Genomic DNA, 15216 nt, shown 5'->3' on the forward strand with positions numbered 1-15216 from the left:
TTTCAGTACATTTCACCAAACGTAATGCTCTGGATTCTCGTTCGCCCGCTCGTGGTCGTCTCCATTTGACACTGACAAAGGGGCAACGATCGTAAATCCTTTCTCTCGCAGCCCACAGATTCATATGCATTCTTGCGTCAAAACGTAAGGCGCCGGACGGGAGTGACAGATAGCACCGAACCGGGTGCGCACGACATGCGTGAGGTGGCAAGTTTAATCACCTTGCCACGGGAACCGTTCCCTCGGGCAAATATTCTGGCGGCCTTTCAACCCACCTGCTGTTTGGGGAGCGGGTTCGTTTGTTAATCGGTGCAGGTGCCACAGCTGACAGGGGCACGAGTTTCCCGTTGCACATGCACCTGTGAGATCGCTAGATTACTTAACATCTTGTGCGAAGGCTTTTGTCTCTGGATGTCGTGGTACACCGTACCGGGTTGAGTGTTAAGCAGGCGCAATGCGGACAAGCAAATGAGCTGTCACGAGCTCAGCTTTTGCGTGGACGTACCACCATGCCTTCCTTAACGGAAGTCAGTAATCCGCCATAAACTGTCAAGCGCTTTGACGTGCGCTCTGGTTTGTGCAACTCGCTTCCCCATTCGGGCTCGTTAAATTTGACCCTGTGGGCTTCACCCTTGCGGTGCACACAAATCACAGGTTAAGTAGACGAGGAGAGTGCATTCATAATCGAAAATTCTCATCTCAAGTCAGTCACCGCGCGGGCACGATCATGGTTCCGTCAGCAAACACGATGCGACCGCAACAGAACCTTCCCACACCGGGTAACGAAGCGTCAACTAACTAACCAACACACCTTACCAGGCGGATTACCGCATCGAATCGGTAGCTTTCCTTTTACATTTTTCCACCCCGAACCGGTACAGGCTCTTGGCAAGTCTAATGAAGGCAATTAGGTTTTCCCACTGAAGACTACACTCCCTTGTGAGTTGGACTGCTTTTTTTTTTTTGCAAAACGAAACCGAAGCGAAACAAACCCACCAAAGCATGGTTAGCGTGGTGCAGCGAACCGGAGAAAGTGTGCAAAATGCCCCGGCGGAATCGTTTGCTCTTTTGTACAGTGTGCTTGCATTCTAGATGGACGTGCCGACGGTACACACAGATGCTTCTGCCTTCTCGATTGTCAAACAAAGCGCAGAACCGACAATTTGCTCCAATGCATAACGAATGAGACGAGAATAAAGTGAAAATCAGAAGATCGATCAGGGTATGAGTTGGTAGCTTCTTGTAGTGTCACTGCTCCAGGTGCTACAAGACACTAAGCATTGGGTATTGGTGTTTGTCAGAATGAATGCCTTAGGGTTTGTAAATTAATGGAGCAAAAGCCCCGATCCAAAACCAATGTCTGGGAAATCTACCAAAGCTTGTTTCACCCTGTAATAGTTCGTTGACAGCTTCATGAGACAGCCTCATGACAACGTTTCTTCAAAACGTCCCACCCAGTCACCGAAAGTGAAACTTCTTCCGTAGCTTTGTCCAAAAGCCCTTAGTTTCTCTCATTATTTCTTCATTTTTTCCTCTTCATCAAATAAGAAAGTATCTCAGTTTCTTTCGCTCCACTCAACACCGGGCACCGAGCAGCGCTTACCGCTAACTGCAGTTACTAATAAACACACCTAATTGGAACCTCCGTCCCCTAGTCGGAACGCGCAGTTACATTCGACGAGGATCACGTTGCGCGATGGATAATGCCGATCGGGACCATTTCCGAAATGGGTCCAATCCAATTGTGTGCGGTGCGCAATATTGCCACTAATTCGTATTAATCGACCACAAATCGTGATATCGTGGCCGCCTTTTCCGGAACTCGATTACCCTTTTTTTCCTGTGCGAAGTGGGGCCTAAACCCTTCAAACGAGAGCTGGTAAATTTCGGCTTTTCTTTTGTGTAATGATTACACCTAAAGCAGAGTGTCCAAGAGTTGCTTGAGAAAGTTGGCTGCCAATGCTGGCTCAAAAAAAAAAGCCTTAGAAAGCGAAAATGTGCAATTTGTATCGGAAGATATGTATGTTTGGTTCAAGTTGAGAGGAGCATCACTTAAAGTAGGTGGAAATTATTAAAGTAGGAAGTGATCCTCCAGATTGATCGACGGAAAGATAATCAAATAAGCTTTATAAAGCGTGTGGAAGTTAGCCAAAGAAGGATGATTTGCTGGATCTCGCTGGGAACAGATTGGGTGAGCATTCGGTACGCAAATCCCGATGTGTATCGGAGTAATAGAAGACCTTCAACCGTTCGTCGATCATCTGTGCAACATCAGGCGCACGATTCAATTGAATCAATAAACTTCAATAGGTTTTCCTGAGTGAAGAGCTTTAATCTTATGATCTTGCGATTGAATTTACATTTGAACAATATGTCTATCGATCGGTTAAGCCTCGGCATGCTTCGCTGATGCTCAGGACGATCAGCGTGTAACAATGGCAAGGTCGATGCTACATAATACTTTTGATTTGAAGCATCGAAACAATCCCAATGAAACGTACACCGTTGATGATCTTGATGATCTTGCTCCTTGAAGCTTGATGACCCGCGCTCGATCGCCACAAGATTGTCGCCCGGTGGGTGTTTGAAAGCTTAAATTGGAATGTGTTAGATATCGATCGTACACACGCACGTTCGGTAGGAGGGCCATAAAATTAGGATTCCCATAAAAATCACTTCCATAAGGTTCACCCGCCAGAAGCCAGCCCAGAGAGAGCTGAAGAAGAATTTATTGGTGAACGATCGAGAGTAAAATAAATAATTTTTTCTTGTCAGCATCTCTAACGATCGCTTTGCGCCTTCAAAAGTCCAACGTGTCCAAATGGAAGCTAACCTCTATTCGCGAGAACATTAATAGCTTCGCTAGCCGGACCGTGCTGACGAGGCGAAGATTTATTGCAATCAATCTCGTCCGACAATAATACGCTGATGACGGGACGTTGATACGAACAAAGGGAAAGATTTAAGATCAGGGCGCAACGGCGGCGTATGACGCGAAAACAACGGTTTGCCAGCCAGTGTGTAAACAAAGTGTGCGCGGATGCTGGTTGGACCGATCGGACAGCGCACAGATTTTCCTACAGGGTCAAGTTTTGTTGTTTATTCTTTCACGAGAAGACGATAAAACAAAGCGAAGAGTGATGGAGTGGCTTTTTTGTCTTATTTCTGCGGTGTGTAACGTGTGTTTAAAGTTCGCCAGTGTCTCAGGAGATTTAGCTAAACTGACGTTAAGTGTTGGGTTAGAAAACTCGAAGTTGAAACCGAACGGTGCTTGATGTAATAATTCAATTATATTATACGCCTGAAGTTAGGCAATGTTTTAAAGTAATTTTGAAAAATAACGAATTAATTTTATTAAAAATCATTTAAATTTTACATAACATTCTAGAAAACGGAAATCATATCGTAACTGTTCATTATAGCTCTGTTAAACAGTTAAAAGATGCAATATCAATTAAATATACATTTCATTTCACACAGTAATTTGCAAGCAACATCCATTTGCTTATCTGTGTCTGGCTGTATTACGATTTTGAGAATGATTACGGTTATTTCAAACACATTATGAGATCGTTTTCTTGATATAAATAATCAATTTACAGCGAACGAGAATAGGCCTTCTTTCTTTGGCCGGTCTGTACATTTGCACCAACTTTTTTTTTTCTTTTTCAGCGAGTCAATTTCTCATGATGCGCACCGTTTACATAAAACATAAGAACATTGGAATTTCGCTGCTCAACAAACGTTAAACAAAACCCAAAAGAAAAATCCATCCCCGTTTGTTCTTCACTCGGTTGCGTCCGGGAATTTGCCTTGCAAAAATACCGCTTGCCAAAACCTCACACTCTTTAGGTACGCCTTCGGATAACCCAATTCTACCCCATTTCCAAGCCCCTGCGCTTTGGGGGATTGAATGAAAGAAGCAACCGTTTCCCGTCGTCCGCTGTCAGTACGCGCCCCTCGTCTTCCCTTCGTTCGACCGGAACCAATGTGCAGAAGATAATAGAATCGACCAGCCTAACAGGACCATCATCGAGGGCTCATTAGCAGTCGTTTTGTCAAAATTGCACACATCTCTTGCGCGTGTGTTTGTGGGGCTATGTTTTCTTGTTTGATTCTTATGTTATATGGCCCAGAAGTGCCGGTCCGTGTGCATCCATCCGGTGGTTCATTGTCCTCACTGCCTGCCTGCCACTCCATTCCTTTCCACGTTGATCTAGGTTTCGACGGTCATTGGGCCATACGGAAAGAACATACGGTTGGCGCCCTCCCTCCCTCGCAACATTCTTCCCTCTTCTTACAGCATGCGAAGTGGGCCATTCGAGCAGAGCTAGAAATAAATCCGGCCCGATTGCGGGCGTGCTGGATGAGCCCTCACGCGGTACGCAAAAGCTGACGCGATGTCAGAATCTCCTAGGGAAAGCGTGTGTGAGTGTGTGCGGGTAGTGGGAAGCGAAACGGAAGATTCTTTCACCACGTTTCACCTTCACACAAGGGTGAAGAAAATGTAGAACACGACGAAACACACACACACACACACACGGCTTTTCCTTATCCATCACCGTGTTACGTTTGGGGCGTCCGCGTGCGCCTGGTATGATTGATTTATTAGGTTTGTTCTTTGCAGCTCTCGGACGTTGTCGGATTGTTTTGTTACTTTACCACCGAGACAAGCCAGAGCAGTCAGAGCCCGTGTGAGAGAGAATTGGGCACGGAAATCGGTACCGCTTTGCTGCGATTGGAGTTGTGGCGTTTAGTTGGTCAGTTGTGTAAGCCGCACAGAGCAAGGAGTGTAGCAAACCAAACAAATCGAATCGTAGCCACTCGGTCGGGAGAGATAATGATGAACAACATTGTCCATTGTGGCGTCTAATTTCGTCTTTGACTTAGGGCAAATCGGAGCTAGCAATATTGGCCAGTAGTGATGTTGAAGTGGCTGTGGCAGAGGGGAGCGCCAAAAACGGGAGATCGGGAAGGATGTTGGTTGGCCAATCAGTGGTGGCATAGCGGCGGTAGAAAGGGGGACCAACTAACCCTGCTAAGCGTTAATCAGAAAACCTTACAAGAAGAAACCACTTCTGTGGAAGTGCCGAGGTTATTGTCCTAGTTCTTTTAAAAAGGTTCTTCCGCTTGCAGTTGAGCATTCGCCGATTGGCATTGAATTGGACTACGGTAGCAACAGAGTGGCAAATGAGTGATTCGATGGGGATGAAGATATTTCACATGAGAGAAAAAGGGGGTGAATGAAGTAAATATTTGAACGAGGAATAAAAACCAGCTTTGCCATTTAACTCGCATGTGGTCAAGCTCACGATTTGCTGCAAGTCGTTTCACGACTGTAAAATCATCGATTTTGAAAATTTTATGAGAAATGGAACGGAGATTAGTTAATTTATTGCTTAATTAATTACCATAATTGTTAGGAGAGAGTGTTTTTTTTTTTGCTATATGTAAATAAATGGGCCTTATCTATGCAAACAACGATGGGAAACCATGTTTAATATTTCATATTATCACCACTTTTATGTGGAACGGAGTATGCTAATTTCCATGCGCGAAAAACAAGGCTTAAAGGGGGAGAGTAGAAATTAAGTGTTTTGTTTTCCTTTTAATTTGACACATCTACATCCATTCATTTCTTTGACCTTGATGCTACTGCACCTCCACTGTGATCATAATCCACGCAATCCATTTACACAAAGCGAAAAAAGTTAACGTAGACGTTAATATTGGTGGGGTGAATTTTCTTTCTCACCTTGTTATGCAGATACACACTACTTATTCCACCACTAATAAAAAGGCATCAAAACCAGCTTCCCGCATACTTATGGGCGGTAAGCTAACAACAATGCGCTGCAACTAGAGTGGCATAAAGTGGCATGTCTATCCTTCCCCCATGGAGGAAGCCGTGTAGCTTCCGAAAAACAATAACCCAAGGCCAAACCCACCGGCGGTAGGGCAAAAGTAGTATCGGGAGCCCGGCTACTCGAAAAACTGTGCCTGTGCGTGGCCTTAAACTGGAGCATACCGAAATGTGTTCCGCAGACTGCTACAACTACTTAACCAAGCCAGACAACTAGAGGCAACATCGTCTCGCACAACCGGTCTGCCCGGTGCCCAAAAACAATGCTCTGAGGGAAAGAAAGCAACCCCCTGGATTGTAATCTTCCCCGACTGGCGGGAAGAAACTAGCTAACCATTAGGAACGGGCGGCATTGATCCGTGTTCCCAAAGTGTGCGCATAAATTGAGCGCATAAAGATCAAAACGACCGGTGGCAGTAGATGGGCTGCCTTTCGAAAGCCGGTATCACAGGTTAGTTTGGGAGTGTTTTTCAATGGAAAACCAAAACACCCGAGCCCCGAGGTACCGGAACAAAATGGAGGAAAATTTTTGGCGATCTTTCGTGTGATCGTTTAGTAAATGAATGTAAAAATTAGATTCGCTTTCGCTGGGAACTAGTCAAACCACTCTCTGGTTTTTTTATTATGACTGGGTGATGTTTTTTTTTTTGTTTTGTTTTAAACACTGCGAATTTGCACACAGCGAAATGAATACGCTGGGAATTTCCTAGTTCACTTTGTGTCGGATACAAAAGATTTAAATGATGGTAGGTGACAGATGTGACACACTAAGATATGGCATCGTTGAAACTGCACTGGTGAGCTTATTTGTGAGATGGAATAATTTTGTGTTAATTATTCGAGTCAAAATTATGATCGAAAGTATAGTAGTAAAATCATCTAAAATCTTCAGGTTTAAGTTCCGTATCGTATCGATAAAAATAGTATTTAAAAGTGGTCTTTGTTAAAGTGGACCCAAAGGTAAGCTCGCTTTGTTATGATCTTCAACTAAATTTTGTTTAAATAAACATGTTGTTTGATTCATTTTTTAAACCATCTTATTCCATAAAATTATTTGTATTAGGTAATTTCATTTAATTACCCATTGCTTTAAACATTGGTTGATCCATGGCTGAATGTGAATACGAAGATCACTCCAATATGACAGCTCATAGCTTTATAGTCATTCGTTCCTTGTTTATTCTACGATAGTTTTAACAACTGTCCTTGTTTAGATATTTAAATTTGTACAAAATTCACAGTAGAATTTAAAATATTCTAAATTTTTTTCCAGCAGTGCTGTTCAGCCCAAAACCTATTAATATTTTCGTTAACATTCAGGATAATATTTTACCTTCAAACCAATTTCGAGTCTCTTCGCAGACCATATTTAGCTCGCAACTCATTATCTGAACATTAAAATAATTTCAAATTACCCTCTCGTCAAACCACCATAAGTCTCGCGATGACGTAAGCATAAGAGGAACAAATTTGCATCCTTGTCCTTGTTCTTGAATGGCTTGAAGTGCAGTAAAGACCGATCTCGACACACTTCACACGCGATGCACTGTACTTAGAACAACGAAAAACACACAAGAAAAAACACCTTACAAAAGGTAGGTCAACCGCAACACTGATTGATGAGCTTAATCACCATAAAGAGCCACACAAATTGAAGGAAACCAATAAATAAAAAAAGCTCAAACTCTTTGGGTTAATTTACGAATTTTTGTAGGTGATGGCGAATGAGGTGTATGTCGCTGTCAATCGCACATAAGGCACCCTCACGCATGCTGTTAAATATCGACTAACGGATTCGTGGATGAGCGTTTCGAACTTCTCACACGCAAATTGATCGATCGTTTGGGTACAAGAGCTCGCGAAACCAACAAAAACACCACAACAGTGCCCGTCTGGGCGCCCAATAGCGGAGTCCCTCATCCGATGATGTTAAGCGGTAAGAAACAAAAGAAAAATGGCAACAGAAAATCGATACCAAAAAACAAAAAAAAAAGTTCTCAAAACTCGCACCACTAGCATCTAGCTAAATCCGAACTGGGTCGGTCGGGCTGTGAAGTTGTTGAGCTGGGGCAGTTTTGCATGTTGCTTGGTTTTTGTTTGCGGCAGTGTCGTTTTCCTCTACCAATTTAAAACAAAAGATTTTTTTATTGAGTGCCAAAAGGTGGTGAAAAACAAGGGTTTTTGTTTTTGCTGTTGAAATGGCATTGTCACAGGTCTCCCCCTTAGTCGGCCGTATTTTCTGGAACTTTGGATCCTCTTCTTTCACCAGCTCGGAAGCATCGGAAGAAAGTGGCAAACGCTTTCAGCTTCAGTGCTGTGTTGAAATGGTTATAGCCATAAAGCTGTATGGTGCGGTTGTAAAAACGTATCGTCTTTCGGTAAAGCGGGTTAGTTTTGGTTTTATAGCGCTTGGTAACGAAAACTCTTTCCGGCCCAACATTTTACACCCCTTAATAATGTTCTCGATTGCTTGTTCTCTTACAAGCGTTTACATCATTGCTAAACTGCTTGCGCTTTGATGTTGATGCCCGGCGAGGGTACGGCGGACGGCAGAAATGTTGTTCGCTCCAGTTCCCGAGTTTCTCGAGTGTTGTGTCGCCGCCGTTTGTGCAGCTTTAATAGCTTCCCTAACTGTGAGTCTACCCCCGTGAGAAATGATCTTCCTAATTCGATTTTGAGGACTCAGGAAAGAGAAGTTAGTTGCTTTAAATGCGCTGTACTGGAAGAGAAAAGGAAGGAAAGACATGCTATTTATGTTACTTCAAATGCTCTGCTTTTTTTTTTTTTTTTGTTCGCTCTTGGTTGCAACACGCATCTGCACGCTAACAGCTTTTTGGACTTTAAGGTGGTGAACGGCTGAAGAAGAAAAGGAAACCGGGAAGAGGAAGCACGTGGGAACCGCTCTAAACGAGCGATTCGTTTTTTCCTCCAATTTCCAAATGAGTCAATTAAGCGGTCAAACCTAGACCGCCCAACCCTCTGCCCTCAATGGTGATGGTGCCCCTGCAAAAGGGCTCGAGTTTCCCTCCCCAGCTGCACACTGGAGCATGAGGCCTCGGACGGGGAGGTGGAACAATCATCTCACTCCCCCGAAAAAAATGATGATGATGAAGATGTCGGCGTAATGAATTGGACGCTTCCCGAAGCGATCATGCAACACGCGGTCGGTTGCTCATTTAGCCGTCAACCTCGACCCGGCCCTGTTTCGGAAGTCGGTCAAATTCCGGACGTGCCCACACTGCCTCGATTCTGCTCGGATTTACGTATCTACGCACGGAGACGACGTTTCGCTTACGTCAAACCGGGGCCGAAGGACGGACCGCTCACGATCACGTGCGGGTGATGATGGTGATAATAGAGTGATCGCTATCCTCCCCGTTTCCCTGTTCCCCTCTCTCTCTCTCTATCTCTTCTCCCTTTCTCTTAAATTTCCCGCACCGGAACCGTACCGTTTTGTCGAAGGTTTACCGTGTGCCAGAACGGAAAAAATAGCAAACGGGCTGCACAGCATCTTTTACCCCGGTGAACGACGAAACTCGCAACTAAATTGGAAGGAAATTACAATCCTTTTGTGTACGGAGCTGGGCAGCACAATTGTGTATGGGGCCCTTTTCGGTAACTTTGCCCCGGTGGTAGCGGCAGCATAAGGAACGGGTGGGCAAAAATTCGAGCGTGAAATGAATTTAACGGATGTTTGAGAGTTCATCTAGTGTGCGACCCGAACCCGAGAGGGAACCGAGATTCGTCGCCCCGATGGACCGGTATTTTGAACGAAATTAAAAATTTCATTACACTCCATTCTTTGCCGATCAGCAGATGGTCGGTGTGAAGAAGTGTTCTAGTTATGTTGTTGGCATTATTCTAGTTTTTCGGTTTGGAGTTCTAATAACCCTTGAGAGAGCAAACTTATTAACACTAGCAAGACCAATGGTGGTGGAGAATGCCTCAAATATCAAACGCTCCGGGATGTTTCGGTTTAACTGCTGATGACTGCTCAACTGTTTGACAAAAGCTGGCTAGAATTTTCTAATTTTCTGGCTGAACACATTATAGATCCCAATATTTGATTTATTCATACTTATTTGTTCATTAATTTTCAAATTCATAAAAATTAACAAACTCAACCGAGCACACCCGGGATATGGTGCCCTTTCACAGCTCGGAGAAGGAAATGTCTCCCAGCAAAGAGGAAAGGAGTATACTAATTTTAAGTTTATTGTAAGCAATACGGCCAGGCCGTCCCTTATGAATAAAAAAAAAAAAAAAATTAACAAACTATTAAATGTGTGAAAGTCATGCATCAACATTGTCAGAAATATTGAACCATAAAAAAATGTAGTCCAAAGATGAAAAAAAACCAAGTCAAAATGACTTAAATACTTGGTAGTTCTAGTGTTGAAAAACGATACGACAAAACTGTCGAAATACGCAAATAGCTCACGGTTGAAACAGCGATTGAGTAGGTAACTAAGCTGTATAAACGATTTTAGTCAAATTGACAGCCAAGTATTGTTTTGAAGATTTTAGTTGATTGAATTTTTGGCACTAGAACATGTAAAAAAAATCGTGAATTGAGGACAAGAATCTTCGAAGAAAACTTTAGAAGAAAACTATATGAAGTAAAGCAACCCTTTAAGCTTTTCCAATAACTTTTGCAACACATAAAAACGCAAGGTTAAGGTAAAACTGTCGTAAGTAACAGATTCTTTAGAGAATATGATAAAGTATAAAACAAGTTTGAAGGAATTACTATCCTTTGCTACGCTGTTAAATCTTGTCAACGAAGTCAAAAATGGCAGCCAAAGTCTTCTCCAGATAGTACTGTCAACTTCCGAAAAAGATAACCTGACAAATTCTAGAAGTGTGAGATCACATTTCCATCACCTTTCTGAAGGGTTTATAATCCTCGCCCCACCTGGGTCGTTCGGCACGTAAAAAAAAACCCACAGTTCATGAAATCAAAATTAAAAACAACTCTTCCCACTCGGTTTTCCGATAACCGATCATCAATAGCGATCAATAGCGGGCCAGATTGATCCGACCGACCGATCATCTGCGTCATCATTACTGCTGCAGTCAAGCAAATGCACCACACATTTACCGCTGTACCTTACTGGCTCATTGCCTCCCTTAAACCTTCCTCCCACCTTACTTCCCAGCTTCAATACAACAACAGTAACAAAAAAAAAGGCATCCCCCGATGGAACAACGGCAGCAAAGTGGTTTATTGATAAATGCCGAACGCTATTTTCCCACACAAATAGTGGAAAGAAAAGTGGATTAAATCGTGCGTTCCCTACCCTACCGAGTGCGGGTTTGCAAAGGTATGGCGGTGGCGGCCGTTGCAAAGGACTATCGGTCTCTGGCGTGTGTGTGTGTGTGCGTAAAAGGTGCGATGGGACTTTGGAGGTTAGCGTTGGAGAGGGCAGACGCAAAAATGTAATAAATAGAAGAAATTACGATCGGGAATGGTTGGTGAGCGGGAAACCCAGCCCAAAAGGCTGAAAAGTGAAGCGGAATGGTGCAAGTACACAGACAACAACAACAACAACAACAACAAAAAAACGGAACATCATGTACACGTCCAGTAGCCACCGGATAGCCGATGCAATCGCACTCGCGTGGAAAGCAAGAAAAGATCATGACTAAGCGCAAACGGAAGCCATCTGCTGATTTGGTGAGGCTGTGTAGTTGGGTCCGGGGAGGGCACGAGTGCACGAGAGCGGTAAACCATTCCCATATTGGAGCGGTAGAAAATTTTTGGAATCGCATCACACTCACGCCGGACACTACAGACAGCGACATTCGAATCGTGATCCCGAAACCTTCACCGACGGTGGGACGGTTTGGACATGATCCGATTTGAGCTGTCGCTTAACCTCAAAACAGTGATGGCCCACTCCTGTCACTTTGGCGTGCCATTCATCTGGACTGGGCCATGAATTGGATACGCTACCAAACACGCCTTTTTTGTTTGTGCTGTTGCAAAAAGGGCATCCTTTCGCATCACTCGCGAATGAAGCTTCATCCTAGATACACACGTACGCTTCCTTTCGCTTTATGTTTATGGTCATTTCCTTCTAGGCGGTAGCGTCTGGGAAGGGGTTTGCCAAGCGAATGACGCTGGTAGCTGTGCCGTATGATTATGTGTGCGAAGTGGCAACCGAGACGACCTTTTTTGACGTTCCAACATCACCGTGATCTACTGACATCCAACCATACACACCGCAGCTCAGTCTAGCCTGCACAGAACGTTTTTATTTTTAGCCGTACCGTAACGGGGATGAGGTTGATTGTGCTGAGGGGGCATCGGGAGGTGGAAAACGGGGGTGTTGTACGGTAAGAGCAAAGCGAAGATGAAAACGCGTTCCGTTAAACGCGGAACGAACCGGCGCACAACGGGTGAATGGTGAAATGGACAGCGAAAATCGCATTCAATGCACAAGACGATCGTGGCCCCACAGCGAGGAAGCAATAGATAGACGCACGGAAAGTAGGCAGTACACGGTGGGATGTACCGGAGTGTGTGTGTGTGAGCGTAGATAAACACTAACACGATTTTTAAGGCGTCCAAACGAAATTATAACCTATCTTGTACCTTGTCCCTGACCTGAATGCATATAATCAATGCCACAATCTGGTCGAATTTTTCACTTCCCAATATCATTTTGCACGCTATTTCCCACCACCCTCTTCTGTGTGAAACGTTGTGTGTGCGTGTGTGCGTGATAGAAAGGATGCGGATACGGTTGAACACGCTACGCAAACAGTACAAATGACTTAAACGCCCATAAACGAGACGAACCTCTGGGTTGGGAAAGAAATATTAAATTCGGCACATTCGCGTTTATTATTACTGACGTGTTTAGTGGTTACCAAATATCTATATTTGTTTGCAAAAGATTTGGTTAGCTTTCTTTTTTCTCTTATGTTGGTTGCGCTTTCTTCAGCTTGCTGTTTTTATTGCATTTAGAAGATTGTTGGTTCATGTACGTTTTGCGGCATGCCGCATATTGAGGAATTTTTGGGTGGGTGGGTATTTCGATGCTTCCGTTGTTCGAGGAGGGCGGGGTTTTTTTTTGTACACAAAACACCACCAGAACACTATAAGTAGTCGTTTCCTTTCCGCTTATTTTAATTCCAAAGCACCAGTGTGTTTGGCAGAAGAAGCAAAACAAAAAAGGTTTTCCATGATATTCCATCATTAGTGTGTGCAGCAAACATCGGTCGGTTCTTTTGTTTCTTTCAGTTTTTGCGGCTGCTACTTTAACGTCCTTTTTTTCTGCAATCCACTCCCGCTACAGATATTGATTATGAAATTTCCTTTCTCATCCATATAGAAAATGTGGCAGGCAAATTGGATGTGATAGGAGATTGGCTGTTCGAATCAATCCATCCAGCGGATGATGAGGATCGCGTTCGTTGCTCGCGATCGGCACGGTGGTGTTGTTCATCAACATTTCACCATTAATTAATCATTGCACGTATCTTTACCGTGGACGGTTCCTGCAGGCGTTCGTCTCATCAACGGGTCTCATCGAGTCTCGGGTGCCCACGATGACGACCTGTGAACAGGTAATTTCTTTTTTTATCCTTCATTACCTCCCACCATTACCACCGACCACGGCTTGCAGCTTTTCCTAGCCGTTCCAAAGCGAACCGACAGCCAAGAATAGCGTCAGAATATCGGAACGATCTGGGCGACGCATTCCTGTTAGTCTGTTTTTCCTCTCTCGTTGTCCGTGTAATGTTTTTGTTTTACTGCAACTTCAGCATGGTAAGGCTCTAAGTGAACCGGTCCAAAGGCTTGCACGATTTATTGACCGACAAGGGAACGATGAAAAGGTCGTCACAGCAGCCGGGAAACAGGAGGAACGGCAAAAAAACAGCGTGTAAAATCCGAGCCAGAACACACTGCGCTTGTTGCCTCGGTTGAATGGTAAACATTGCGGTAGGCACCGGTACAAGCGTATCACATGACGACCTCGCTGCCAGCCCCCCCAACCAGCTCACACTCATATAATTTAGATCCTGGCACGATCTGGTGGAGCCATTCTCCGGGCGAGTGAATGAAACGTCCGATCAACCTGTTAGCATCAAGACCGTGCGACTTGTTGCGGTGCGGTCGCGGAATAAATTTATCTGCAAAAGAATCCGCTACCTGCTACAGGAAATGGGCAATCGATCTAGCAATCTGCACCACATAACACACCACACCAAGCGACCGTAGCGGCCAGGCAGTCAACCTGCATCCCTGGAGTGCCCCCTTGGGTGGATTTCCCGTCAGGTGGGCTTCAGTTAAAGGCGAACAGCACACATCACCACAAAGGTGATGATGGTGATCTTCCCGTACGCGGCTGTTGATCAGTGGTTGTAAAAATTCCTAATGTATCTCGGAAATGTAAAGATAGGGTGGGGGCGCTCGGAAAGCACCGCAGAGTTTGGGTCTGCCCGGATCGCTTATCGTCTTTCACTATCGATTCAACGGCACGGAACATCCCCCAAAGGCGAACGGGTCTCCTTAATGCCCGGCGCACTTTCGAACGCCAAAGAACCACTTGACGGTGCTAATTTTCAGCCTAAGCTGAGTAATTTCTAAGCTTAGCCGCGAAGGAAGCACGACACCTTAGCACCTTTAGGGTTAAGGTGAGATTATTCACAGGATTTGCAGGAGACGCAGGGAGGTTTTCTATCAATAAAATCGTTTTGCGACGAGAGTACACACTGTCGGTCACTATCGGTAATCGTGCAGGAACGCGTTTATGCGGGACGAAGGAATGCAAACCGATAAAGGGCTAATCGCTCGTGTGCGCCTTTTAGTAACATGCATTTTGTACGTCTTAAAGAGGTCAATTGGATGTTGTTAGAGTGTGTTAGAATTTCTGTACAAGCGCTTGTGTGTAAAAAATCCATTTGAGATAGATAAGCTTAAGAAGTGTTTCAGGTGCGGCTATTAGCTGTTAGAAGACGTTTTCTTGTGAAATAAAACCTTTATTTTATAAAACAAAAACTAATTAATCACTCGACGAACGTTAGTTTTTCCTCTTTACTAAACCTGTTGCGAAATTAACGATAGCAGCTCGTGTTCCCCACAAATTTGTTATCTAATTGCATGGATCATCCTTTCAAGGTCATCTGCGCACGAACAGAAGTAAATAAATGAGTAAAAAAAAAATGACCGAACCCCAATCAAACTGCAACCATTAATCAACGTAAAACAAACTAACAAATCGTGCCGAAGGAATAAGCGCACGTCTTAATTACGGGCATATAAATTTATGTTTTATGATTCAGTTAGCGAACCATGCTGCGCTGCCTCTAGCCCACTCTCCTCGAGTTTCCCCCACATCTAA

At 44.3% G+C, this 15216-nt stretch overlaps 2 protein-coding genes across 3 annotated transcripts in view; both read left to right on the forward strand.

Moving 5' to 3' along the window:
* LOC126557104 (V-type proton ATPase 116 kDa subunit a 1-like) overlaps positions 1–10385 on the forward strand; it is a 263661-nt gene extending 253276 nt beyond the window's left edge. The window contains exon 7 of the mRNA XM_050212766.1: positions 10371–10385. The gene's annotated coding sequence lies outside the window, so the exon portion shown is untranslated. The remainder of the gene's footprint in view (positions 1–10370) is intronic.
* The window catches only part of LOC126558132 (E3 ubiquitin-protein ligase RING1), a 470233-nt gene that overhangs the window by 48989 nt on the left and 406028 nt on the right, over positions 1–15216 (forward strand). The gene's annotated exons all lie outside the window — the stretch shown is intronic.

The sequence above is a fragment of the Anopheles maculipalpis genome, chromosome 2RL (assembly GCF_943734695.1).
Source record: "Anopheles maculipalpis chromosome 2RL, idAnoMacuDA_375_x, whole genome shotgun sequence".
NCBI classification, from domain to species: Eukaryota; Metazoa; Arthropoda; class Insecta; order Diptera; family Culicidae; genus Anopheles; species Anopheles maculipalpis.